This window comes from Chiloscyllium plagiosum, unplaced genomic scaffold, assembly GCF_037043375.1.
Source record: "Chiloscyllium plagiosum isolate Xiang-an unplaced genomic scaffold, Cpla_swu_hap1 HiC_scaffold_8, whole genome shotgun sequence".
NCBI lineage: Eukaryota > Metazoa > Chordata > Chondrichthyes > Orectolobiformes > Hemiscylliidae > Chiloscyllium > Chiloscyllium plagiosum.
In genome coordinates this window covers 69,244,369-69,257,306 of record NW_028270146.1, presented here as the reverse complement: position 1 = coordinate 69,257,306, position 12,938 = coordinate 69,244,369, and the positions used below count along the sequence as shown (strand labels likewise).

Below are 12,938 nucleotides of genomic sequence, written 5' to 3'. Positions count from 1 at the left end.
ACAAAACCTGTTGTCTGATTTTTTTTGTCCCTTCATAGAATTTTCATGCTTCAGCATGTCTGTTCGTTTTAAAGCATGGAAGATAAGGGTTTTACTCACACAAAAAAAACTTGGTCATCCGGGAGAGGTATTGGGAAAAGTGATAACTACTTGGCATTCTCCTAGCCAAGAGAAAAGTCTTTTTGTAATTTTTTTGTCATCATGCCCACAAAGCCATTTTGTGTTCCTCTTGGTTAGGTTGGGAGGTAGTGCTACCTATGTGGGAGCAATTGGTAGCCAGTGATATAGGTTGTGGCAGAAAGTTGAGAGAAACTTCTTTTGATCTGTTTCACTTTAAATGTGGAAGGAAATCACAATTGATCAACAATTTTTTTTTTTGTTCCTTTTTTAACACACTGTTTCAATGTGCTTTGCAGAAGTGTTTCATAAACAACTGAAAATGCAATAACTGCATCCTTGAGGTTTGAGCCGGTGCCTTAAGAGGAGAAAATGGTGAAGAGGAAGGAACTTTGTGTTTAAGGAAGGCTGTTGGATCTGGAGGCTGAAAGGATAGCTGTCTAAAGTTGAAAATAGTAGGGAGGGGAGGACTACTTGAGGCCAGTTTTAGTTCAGACTGGTCTAAGAATATTGGGGCTGAAGGAGGACCAAGGTGGCAATTTTGTTTTCTGGTTTTTGAGCTGCTCCTTTTGAAATAGCTGGGCATAAGAATACATCCATGTCACCAAAAAGAATTTGCAAGTACCTTTTTCATTCACAATGAATTTGAACACCACGTTTACAACGTATTATTCTACATTTTTACACATTGCACATTCTTTTCTGTATAAGTGCTGTACTAATTCATAGAATCCATTCAAACTAAAATAAGTAAATTTCAGTGTCATGTCTTAAGTTTAGAAAATGGATAATACTAACTAGCATATTGTGCCATATGATTGTAAAAAATGTCAGGGCCTCCTCAATTGAAAGTCAATGAAATTTGTCACTGTTCATTTTTGAAAGAAATTATCTTCCAAGTACTTCAGTGTCCCTTGAAGATAAAATTATAATTGTCATATTTAGCTTTCTCTTGTGATGTTTTAAAATTCTCATTTTGTTAATTGACAGATGACAATTTTTCAAAATTATCAAGTTGATAATGTTAAAATTAACTTGCATTGGATTTGGATTGAATAGTTATATCATTAGATTTGTTTGGATTTAGTTGTCAAGATTTCTCATCTCCCTTCACATACAATGGTTGCTTCCAAGGTGCACTTATCCTAGACTTTACCAAGTTGCCAATGTTAGGCTCAATGGAAAAATCATTTGACTTGGGCAGCCTTGTCTTTTTTTGTTCTTGTCCGTATGGCTTTATTTCATTAAAGGGCAGGAACAGTGAATTTCTAAAAACAGGTTTTTCTTATCTTCGCTCAACCTAGAGATATTGAGGATTATTACAGTTCATTTGCTAACCAATTCAGTCAAGTAACTTTCTACATTGGAATTCTAGACAAAATATATTTGTGTTTTATTCACTTTTTGTGTGTTGCTGGCTCAGCCAGCAATTGTGGTCCTACATGCTCTTGAATCATCACAGTCCAGTTGGACATGTAATGCTGCTCTGGGAGTTTCTTTCTAACTTTTCCTTTCACCTAAAGCTTTATCAAGTACAGTGGCTTGTCCACAGAATGCTGTGTATCGATTCAACATTTGAATTTTGGTAGAACTTTTCCTAAAATTTAGTATGTGTTTGTTGGCATTTAAGTATTTTATGAAAAATGTTGGTCTTCATTCTTTACATTTAAAAATCATTAAGACAATCGTCCAAAGCATACTCCAGCTAAAACATTCTTGACGCTATGAGGTTGGGATTTTGTTTGTGTGTAGTTCAAGTAAGTTTTAATTCCTCTAACATTTCTTGTGAAGTGTTCAAGTAAGTAAATCAGAACTCTCACCCTCAAGTCTCTGGCTTGTTCCTCTTGAACAAAGAAATAAGTGAAAAGTGGTGACAGGTGCAAACGATCACAATAAGAATGGGAAAAAAACTGTTTTGTTCAAAAAAAGCAGGAAACTTCCCAAGTAGCCAAAATAAATGGGAGCTACCATTTTGATTTCTAAAACTAGGAAGATTATACCATACTGCAAAATAAGCATTTATGAGAAACAACAAGCTTTGTAATTGACTTTTAAAAGCTTTATTACGACAGTGCTTTATTGTGACAGTGTACAATTTGAAGGTTGTATAAACAACTTGAAAATACATATACTTTCTAAAATAAATGACTGGACTAGAATCAGTAAATTATGACAAAACAGCCAGTAAATGGAAATTTAAGTTTTAGGAGGATTTCATGAAGTTGTAAAGTGATAAAACATTAACAAAAACTGGTAAATAAAGAGATGCAAGAATGTTTTACAATAATTTAAAATAAATTGAAATAATTCCTGAATGCAAGCAGACAAGCTTGTGGAAACAGATTTTAACCAAAGTTGAAAGTATTCAAAATAATTGCAAAGTTTAAATACCACATTAAGGAGAAATTGAAAAGTATGTTTTTCTGCAGATTCAACATCAGAGATTGTCTAATAGGAAACTTTTTTAATTTAACTACAAAATTTGGCTATTCCTGTCTGGCTCGAGTACGAAGAGTACAGTGGCTAAACCATGGCTTACAAGGGAAGTTAGAGATGCTATCAGATGCAAAAAAGACCTATAGATTGGCAAGAAAGAAACAATAGGATTTGAGGATTGGGAACAGTTCAAAATTTGGCAAAGGAGGACCAAGGTATTATTTAAGAATGGAAAAGTACAGTATGAGAGCAGGTTTGCAGGGACCGTAAGAACTCACTAAAAGTTTCTATAGGTATGTAAAGTGAAAAAAATTGGTGAAAACTCATGTAAATCCTTTACGGTCAGGAACAGGGGAATTTATAATGGGAGAAAAGAGAAACGGCTGATGAATAAAACTAATTTCTATCATCACAAGGGAAGATACGAGTAACGTATCAAAAATGATGGAGAACAAAAGGCTTAGGGACATGGAGGAACTGAAGTAAACTCGTTTAGTTGAGAAATGGTGTTTGAGGGATTGATGGGATTGAAGGTTGATAAATCCCCAGGGCGTGTCAAACATTATCCCAGAGTACTCCAGAAGGTGGCTCTAGAAATACTGGATGCATTGATGTCATCTTTAGACTCTGGATTGGAGTGTAGCTCCAATTGGAGTGTAGCTAATGTAACCCCACTATTTAAAGAGGGGGGTAAACTAAAAACTGAGAGACCAGTGAGTCTGATGTTAGTAGTGAGCAAGATGCTAGAGTCCATTATCAAGGATATTATGGAAGAAAACTGAGAAAACAGTGGTAGAATCAGAAACCAAAAGATTCTACCAAAAGAAACAAAAGGAAATCATACTTGAGAAATTTTCTGGGATTCTTGGAGGGTGTAACTAGCAGAATTGATCAGAGAGCCAGTGGATATGATTTATTTTGATTTCCAGAAGATTTTAGACCAAGTCTCACATAATGTGTAATATTAAAGTGCATGGAATTGGGGCTAGCATTGAGAAGGATAGAAAATTGGTTAGCAGACAGGAAAAAAAGGAATAAATGGGTCTTTTTCTGAAATGGTAGGCAGTGACTAGTGGTCTAGCGCAGTAATTGGACCCCAGCTATTCACAATGTTAATAGTTTAGATTCGGGAATTCAATGTAATATCTCAAAATTTGCAGTTAGCTTACCCTAACTCACCTTTTGAGTAATGAGGAAGATGCAGAGATGTTGAAGTGTGATTTAGACATGCTGAGAAAGTGGGCAAATGCAGGATTATGCAGATAAATGAGATGTTACCCACTTTGGGAGCAAAGTAACAAAGGTAGATTATTATTTGAATGGCAGTAAATTGAGAGAGGAAAATGTTTGATGAGACCTCAGCATCCTCCTCCGCCAGTTGCTGAAAGTAAGTATGCAGTAGCATTTCATAGAGGTTTTGAGTACAGGAATGAGGATGTGTGACTGCAATTTATACAGAATATTAAGGCCACATCTGGAATATTGTGTGCAGTTTTGGTCTCCTGAGGATAAATGTGTTTGCTGCAGAGAGAGCACAGTGCAGGTTTACCAAATTTATTCCTGGAATGGTAGGATTAATATATTAGGAGAGATTGAGATGGTTAGAATTATATACACTGGAGTTGAGAACAATGAGGGGGGTTTCATGGAAATATATAAAGTTCTAACCGGACTAGACCGGTTAGATGCAGGAAGAATATTCCTGATGGTGGGGGAGTCTAGAACCAGGGTCATATTTGAACCATAAATACTGAGATGATTTTTTTTTAATCCAGACAATGGTGAGTTTGTGGAATTGACTTCCACTGAAACTTGTTTCGGTCAGAACATTGTTTTCAAAAGGAGATAGATGTAGCTCTTGTGCCTAAAGGGATGAAGTGCTAGAGGAGGAAACCAGGTTCACTAACTAGCGGGAAACGTCGCCTAGGACAATGGGAAACTTGCCTGCGTGCCAGCTTTATATCCAGTATTCAGTGAGGTGCTTTCCAGGAGCCTGTTCTCTTCCGCCCCCCCCCCCCCCCCCCCCGCCCCAATCTTCCCATTCTCAGCCCCACCATTTGTTCACTCATTAATGGTCCCTCACAGATGAGGATGACTCTCTTCCACTCTCTGGTAGAGCTGTCGATGACTGTATAAACTGATGCAACTTCTGCAGGCTCTGTTATATTTGGGGCAGATGGAAGGGGTTGGGTGGGGCATTGGTGTGGCAGCACACTCTGCACCATTTCAACCTAGCTTCCACTTTTTTCCGACTGCAAGTCTTGAGATCCCAAATGTTCTTCCTCTACTTTGGATGTCTTGGACCAGTGATTCCCAGGTGTCTGTGGGAATGCCACATTTGGCCACTGAGGCCTTGAGGACATCACTGAAGCACTTCCTCTGTCCATCTGGGGCTTGCCTGCCATTTCAGAGCTGGCAGTAGAACACGTGCTTGGGGAGTCTTGTGTTGGTCATGCCATTGACATATCTGGCCCATTGCAGCTGATCAAGGATAGTCAGTGCCTCAATGCTATGAATGTTGGCCTGTTTGAGGAGTCTCGTTCTTACATCTTTCATCCCAGTGGATATGCAGGGTCTTACACAGGCACTGTTGATACTGCTCCATCGCCTTGAGATGTCTGCTGTAGACAGTGCACATCTAGCCATATAGGAGGGCAGGAACCACTACACCTCTGTCAACCATGATCAGGATATCGGATCTAATGTTCTTGAACACCTTTCCCTCAGGAAGCTAAAGGCTGCGCTAGCACACTGGATGTGATTCTGGATCTCATCAATACTTGCTTTGGCTGATAGGGCACTCCTGAAGTATTGGAAGTGGTCAACTTCCTCGAAGGCCTCTCCATGGACCTTGATTATTGGGGGTTTGTTCTACAATGCCAGCCTAGCTTGGTGGAGGGGTCCTTTGTCTTGTGGATATTCTGGGTGAGCCCCATGCTCTCATCTGCCTCTTTCAAGGTGCTAATGGTGCTCTGGACTTTGTCCTCTGAGATTGCATATTCGCAAACAATATCTGTGTACTGCAGCTTAATGATACTGGTTGGGTGGTTTTGGCCTGAAGGCAGTGGAGGTTTAATAATTTCCCACTGGTTGTATAAGTCAGCTCCACTCCAGCAGGGAGCTCATTGGCACTGCAGTGAGATAGATTGAGAACCATGTTAAGTCTAAAATGCTGCCCTGCTTTGACACCGGTCCAAATGGGGAATGGCCGGGTGGTTGAGTCATTTGTCATCACTCTAATTTGCATGTTGTTTTCGAACAGTGGAAGGATGCTCCATTATGCTTCGTGGTTGACTGTGTCCAAGACCTTTGTAAGGCCAAAGAAGGCCCTGTACAAAAGTAGGTTATTTTATCTGCATTTCTCCTGCAGCTGTTGCACAGTGAAAATCATGTTTGTTGTGCCCCTTCATGGCTGAAAGCTATACTGCAATTTGAGGTGGAGTTCCTCAGCCACAGGGAAGAGATGGTTGAGGAGGATGTTAGTGATGACTTTTCCAATGGTCAGCAGCAGGGAGATTTCCGTGTGGTTACCACAGTCAGACTCGTTCCCTTTTTTGAAAATGCTCATGACTGACATCTCGGAGTTTTCCTGTGATGCTGTCCTTCCGATAAGGCAGGCTTGGCTTTGAAGCTGCAGCAGGAGATCTTTGCCTCCACAGTTCAATGCCTCAGTGGAGATACCATCTGCTCCAGCAGCCTTACTTTTCTTAAGCTGATGTACGACCTTCTCTACTTTGTGCAGGCCTGGGGTGTCATTGAGCTCATGGTGTATATTGTGCTGTGGGATGCATTCAAGCATGCCCAGATCCAGACAGAGCCATAGCTGAGGAAGTCTCTGAATTGCTCCGTCCAGCACTGTTTGACGGTGTTTTTTGTCTTCGATAAGAGCTACTCCGTCATTGGTCAGCAATGGGTTAGGGCCTTGGTGTCTGGACCACGAAGGAAACTTTGCACATAATGTTTACCGGCCATTTGTTGTCTTCCAGTTCTTTCTCCACCCACCAGTTGTTCTTTATGTCACAAGTTTGTTGGACGTCTGCCTTTAGTTGCCTGTAAGCCTTTTCTCTTCTCAGTGCAGTTGTTGTTATACATTCAGAAATACCATGTGCCTCCAGCTTATCAGTTCTCATCGAACGAGTCTTGGTGCTTCATGTTTGAGTGACTGAGTTTTTGCAAGCATTGACAATGGTGGTCTTGAGGGCAGACCAGAGACTGTTAGGATCCTGTGACTTGGTGTCACCGAGAGTCATTAGGTTTGTGGAGAGGAGTTGGTTGTATGAGGTTATTTTTGCTCTGTCTTTGAATGCCTCGATGTTAAATTTCTTGCAACTTTGTTTTTATTGTCTCTGTTGTGATGGGGCTTTATTTACATTGATCCTGATATTGGATCGGAGGATGGTCTGTCCAGTATTCGTGCCTCCTCTCATTGGGCGGGTAAGTTTAACATCTTTCCAATCCCTTGCTCTGATGATGACGTGGTCAACAAAGTATGTGTTTGGAGCATGGGTGCCGCCACATTGTCTTGTATTTGCCCCTTTGTCAGAACAATGTGTTGGTGATCTCCCACCTCCTGTACTCAATACTCTGACCAATAAAGGAAAGCATACCAAATGCCTTCTCCACTATCCTATCTACCTGCGACTCCACTTTCAAGGAGCTGTGAACCTGTACTCCAAGTTCTCTTTGTTCAGCAACACTCTCTAGGACCTTACCATTAAGTGTATAAGTCCTGCTAAGAATTGCTTTCCCAAAATGCAGCACCCCACATTTGTCTAAATTAAACTCCAGCTGCCACTTCTCAGCCCGTGTTGCAGCTGTACAGGACATTGGTTGGAATATTGCGCGCAATTCTGGTTTCCATCCTATCAAAATGATGTTGTGAAACTTGAAAGGATTCAGAAAAGATTTACAAGGATGTTGCTAGAGTTGGAGGATTTGAGCTTATAGGGAGAGGTTGAATAGGCTAGGGCTATTTTCCCTGGACCGTCGGAGGCTGAGGGGTGACCTTATCGAGGTTTATAAAATCATGAACTATAGATCAGTGAGCCTGATGTCGGTAGTGGGCAAGTTGTTGGAGGGACTCCTGAGGGACAAGATGTATATGAATTTTGAAAGGCAAGGACTGACTAGGGATAGTCAACATGGCTTTGAGCGTGGGAAATCATGTCTCACAAACTTGATTGAGATTTTTGAAGAAGTAACAAAGAGGATTGGTGAGGGTAGACCGGTAGATGTGATCTATATGGACTTTAGTAAGGCATTCGACAAGGTTCCCCATGGGAGACAGGCTAGCAAGGTTAGATCTCACGGAATACAGAAAGAACTAGCCATTTGGCTACAGAACTGGCTCAAAGGTAGAAGACAGAGGGTGGTGGTGGAGGATTGTTTTTCAGACTGGAGGCATGTGACCAGTGGAGTGCCACAAGGATCGGTGCTGGGTTTTTGTCATTTATATAAATGATTTGGATATGAGTATAAGAGATATAACTAGTAAGTTTGCAGATGGCACCAAAATTGGAGGTGTAGTGGACAGTGAAGAAGGTTATTTCTGATTTCTACAGGATCTTGATCAGATGGGCCAATGGCCGAGAAGTAGCAGATTGAGTTTAATTCAGATAAATGCGGGGTGCTGCATTTTGGGAAAGCAAATCTTAGCAGGACTTATACACTTAATGGTAAGGTCCCAGAGAGTGTTGCTGAACCAAGAGACCTTGGACTGCAAGTTCATAGCTTCTTGAAAGTGGAGTCGCAGGTAGATAGGAAAGTGAAGAAGGCATTTGGTATGCTTTCCTTTATCGGTCAGAGTATTGAGTACAGGAGTTGGGAGGTCATGTTGCGGCTGTACAGGACATTGGTTAGACCACTGTTGGAATATTGCGTGCAATTCTGGTCTTCCTATCGGAAAGACATTGTGAAACTTGAAAGGGTTCAGAAAAGGTTTACAAGGATATTGCTAGGTTTGGAGGATTTGAGCTATGGGGAAGGGCTGAACAGGCTGGGGCTGTTTTCCCTGGAGCGTTGGATGTTGAGGGGTGACCTTCTAGAGGTTTACAAAATTATGAGGGGCATGGATAGGATAAATAGGCAAAGTCTTTTCCCTGGGGTGGGGGAGTCCAGAACTAGAGGGCATAGGTTTAGGGTGAGAGGGGTAAAGTATAAAAGAGACCTAAGGGGCAATGTTTTTCACGCAGAGTGTGATAGTGTATGGAATGAGCTGCCATAGGAAGTGGTGGAGGCTAGTACAATTGCAACATTTAAAAAGCATCTGGATGGGTATATGAATAGGAAGGGATTAGAGGGATATGGGCCAGGTCCTAGGAGATGGGACTAGATTGGGTTGGAATTTCTGGTCGGCAGGGCCGAATTGGACCGAAGGCTCTGTTTCCGTTCTATACATCTCTATGGTGTAGAGGTGGGCGTGATTGTGGCATTTGGTCAGAAGGTGCCGTTGAGTTTTGCCATCCTCCCCTCTTTCCCGATGACATCGCTCCTTTTGTGAACTCTGGAGTTGGAGTCGCCAAGAGCAATTAATTTGTCTCCTGCTAGTACCCGTGAGAGGGATTGGTCAAGGCTGGAGTACAATTTCCCCATATCCTCACCTGCTGCATTGAGCATTGGGGCACGTGCACTCAATACTGTGACATACTGGTTCTGAGTGAAGATGAATATAGGTGGCATGAGCCATTCACTTCTTCATAACCGCCCCCGCCCCCGCCCCCGCCCCCGCATGACTTACAGACTCCGCCCACGTAATGAGGCCCCGCCCCTCACCCTCCATCTCGAGCGTCCTCCCCACCCGATGCCCTTTGGCTCCACCCACGGCGCTGGACCACGCCCCTTAAACCGCCCCTCCGCGCCCCATCCTCAGGCCACGCCTCCCCCTGGGTTGGAGTCGCCTGTTGCCGCTACGTGGCAGAATCTGCCATATTGACCGCGTCAGCTGTGCGTGCGGAGCCGGTAAGTGCAGCACCTGAGGCCGGAGGTTGTGACAGGCCTCCCTGCGGTGAGTTGCTGCTGTCGCTGTAACCTGCCCTGAACGCAGACAATGGCGGTGTGGGTTCAGGTTGCTCCTGGAGATACATTCCGGAACCGCTCGCGGTTTGGTCTGTATGTGAGCTGCCCCAGTTTCACTGGGCTGTTGGGTGTGAGGTGCCCGGTAACACTGAACTCCTGAGTGCAAGGTGTCACTGGGATCGAAGTACAAGGGACGGTTTGAGGTTTCCTCTGTCACTGGGCTTACGGTGGGGGTTGAGATGCCCGGTATCACTGAGCACTTCACATCTTCTCATCACTCCTAGGCCAGAGACACTGGGTACTCTGAACCCACTCACCCCCGATTCAAGTGACCCTGGCTTTGGGGAGTCGGAGGTTGGTTGGGACAGGTGTGAATAGAGACTGACAATGAGCAACTTACAATGTCCTGAAAGACCATCTAATGGTTTTGGTAGTAATAGGGTGTGAGGTGCCAACGACACTGGGTTTATGATTAGATTAGACTAGATTTTCTACAGTGTGGAATGGGTGGACAGGATGGTATGACGTACCTGGTCATTGGGTTCAAGGTGGGTGTGGGGTTTGGAGTTGAAGAAGAGGGTCTGTGGTGCCTAATGTCACTTGACTTTTATTGTGGGGATTGATGAGATGCCCAGTTTCACTGGATTGCCTCTGTGTGTATGTGTTTGTCTGTCTGTTGTCATTGGGCTAGTGGGGGAGGGAGTGATGGAGAAAGTGTTGTGTGTCAGGTGAGATGTCTGTTATTGCTCGCCTGTAGGTTTGTTTATGCCAAGGCTGTAGTAGATGATGTGTGGGAAATGCCTTCTGTTCTTCGCCACAAGCTCTCTCAACAGGTACTTGGGCTTTTCTGTGGGTATATGTGAAATCTACATACTTTGTGTTATCTGGGATTTTTGACTGATGTCTTAATTTAAAGTTAAGCAGGTTCTGTATCTCAGTTGAAGGACAGGTCTCCACTGCTCGTTCTGATCCTGGGTCCTTGCTTCCCTCCTGAATTTAAACTGCAGTCCTGGTTCCATTTATTACAGAAGTTAGTTAGTGCTTGGAGTCCCCCTGTACTGACCAACTGCTGCTAGATGAGCCTGGTCAATCAAACGGTGCTAATTTGGTTCTTTTTAAGTTTTTTATTTAGCAACGTTGGACAATTTCAACAATTTAAAATGATACTGCACTTCATTTTAGAGAATATAGGTATAATGTTTAAATTTTTTTTCTCAGCAAAAGGTGGTCCAGTAGAACTTCAGTTGTGATTTAATGCTTATGTTAAAATCACAATTTTTGAGAACGCAACCCTGACTTTACTTGCGGCCAACTGTACTGAAATGAAAGAAGTGCACACAAATCCCTGATTCACCTAGTAGTAGTTTAAGTCTTTGGTTAGTGGCGAGGATAAGGGCAGGTGTTGCAAAGAAAACACCACTGGGCTAAAACAAATTTTGACAGAATATTCCCCAGAGGGCTACATTTGTTTAATATAGTATTTCCATTTGAAGTCCTTGGAGAAGTAGAGGTTTCAATTACTAACAAACATGTTTTTGCTGAAATACCTCAAAACAGCTCCAAGATATTTCTTTAAAACAATTATTATTTAGTAAACATTGGAATGTAACTGATGAAGACTTTTTAAAATTTGCTAACATGAATGAGAATTATTTTGAACATATCCTATAGTGCAGTACCATTGGGCTAATATTGTCTTGTAAAGTTTGTATCCTGGAAATTTATTTAACCACATCCCTGTTGAAAACTCTTGAAAAGTTTTGATTTAGTATCTGTCTCCGAATAGGTTTTTATTTAATTATCCCTTACCTTTGTTTTTATATTCTGTTTTTATAAAATTGCTGTTTTACTACCTATAGACCTTCCCACAAAAAATGCCCATTACTCTTCTGATTTCCATTTTTACTTCTCTATATTGGTATGCTACAATTGGCTTTCTTGATTAGCTTTAACCCTGACTCTAATTTGATTTTCTTTCCTCTTTCAACGGACTCCAGCTTTTGCAACCCATCATTCCTTGTGGAGCTTGTATATAAATCATCTCTTGCTTGATGATTTGTCCATATCCATCAAATTTGCTCTCCAGTTTATCTCCGTTTCTGTTTATTTCAGTCACTTTTCAGTTACATTATAGTTTGACTTATTAAATGTTTTCTTCATTTTGCTTTGCCTACTTGCCCACCCTTAATTTCTGAGAACTGGATTAGGCATGTTTTGGACAAAAAAAATAAGCACAGATGGAAAACCATCTCAGGTACATTGTACAGTCTCATCTGTACTAAACTGACTATATCTTTACTAATCATTAGTTTTCCCTATCACTGAATAACTAAAATTATTCATGTTTGAAGTATTCTTTTTTAAAAATATGCAACTCTTCCACTATCTTCTTTCCATCACTTTTATTCTTTAATTTCAAGCAAAATTGAACTTTTGAATTATCGCCTTGATCATTCTTGTGATTAATATTTGTGTTAAATAATCTGTCTGTCAGTACTTGCATATTGTTTACCAATGAAATCTTTGCGTGTATTTCATCAATTTTAATCACAGCTGTTTGTGCATTTCTAACTCAAATTTCTGCTCTGCAGACCTTGATATTTTTATCTCCCTACTGCTTGTTCTAAATTGCATGTAACTTTCCTGTTTTCTCTTTTATCCTTTGTGCAATTATTGTTCTTGCTGTCAGTTCCTTTCTTATCTCCCTGCTACTATTATTTTAAATTATTTTATGCATAGGAAAATGAATAGGCTATTCAACCCATTGAGCTTTACCCACCAATCAGTATGGATGATGAAACACTTCGATTCCTTTTCGCCATTCCATCCAAATAACACTGTACACCATTGATAATCTACCTTAAACATGTTCAAAGACTAAGCCTCCAAAGAATAAAGAATTCCAAAGGTTCACAACCCTCTGAGAAAAAATATTTCTTCTCCCTTATTTTTAAACTATATGCCCCCTTGTTCTAAATTCTCTAAACAGAGAGAACATGTTATCTGCATCTATTCTGTCTATCCCTTAGTATCTTCTAAGTTTCACTGAGATCACCTGTCATTCTATAAAACTCTACTGAACATAGGTCCAGTTTGCCCAGTTTATGTCCATACGACAGTCCTGCCATCTGAAAGGAGGACTGGTGAACTTTCACTGCATGATCTCTTTCCTGAGATAAGCAACCAAAATTGCACCTTCTCCTCCAAGTACAGCTTAACTAGGCCTGTAAACTATTCCTGTTCTCAGATCCTCTTGAAATGTAGGCTGACACTCCATTAGCCTTCCTGATGGCTTGCTGTTTGTTTATATTAGCCTTCAATTACTTATTAACAAGCACACCTCATCCTTTTTTCACTACTTTTTAAAGTAA

At 41.3% G+C, this 12,938-nt stretch overlaps 1 protein-coding gene across 2 annotated transcripts in view; it reads left to right on the top strand.

The window, feature by feature from the left end:
- The first annotated feature begins 9,376 nt into the window (after window positions 1-9,376).
- sec23a (Sec23 homolog A, coat complex II component) overlaps window positions 9,377-12,938 on the top strand; it is a 92,440-nt gene continuing 88,878 nt past the window's right edge. Inside the window, exon 1 of one of the 2 annotated variants that reach the window (XM_043697863.2) lies at window positions 9,377-9,510. The gene's annotated coding sequence lies outside the window, so the exon portion shown is untranslated. Of the gene's footprint in view, window positions 9,557-12,938 lie in introns of both variants that reach the window. The other variant, XM_043697864.2, reaches the window with a different exon arrangement.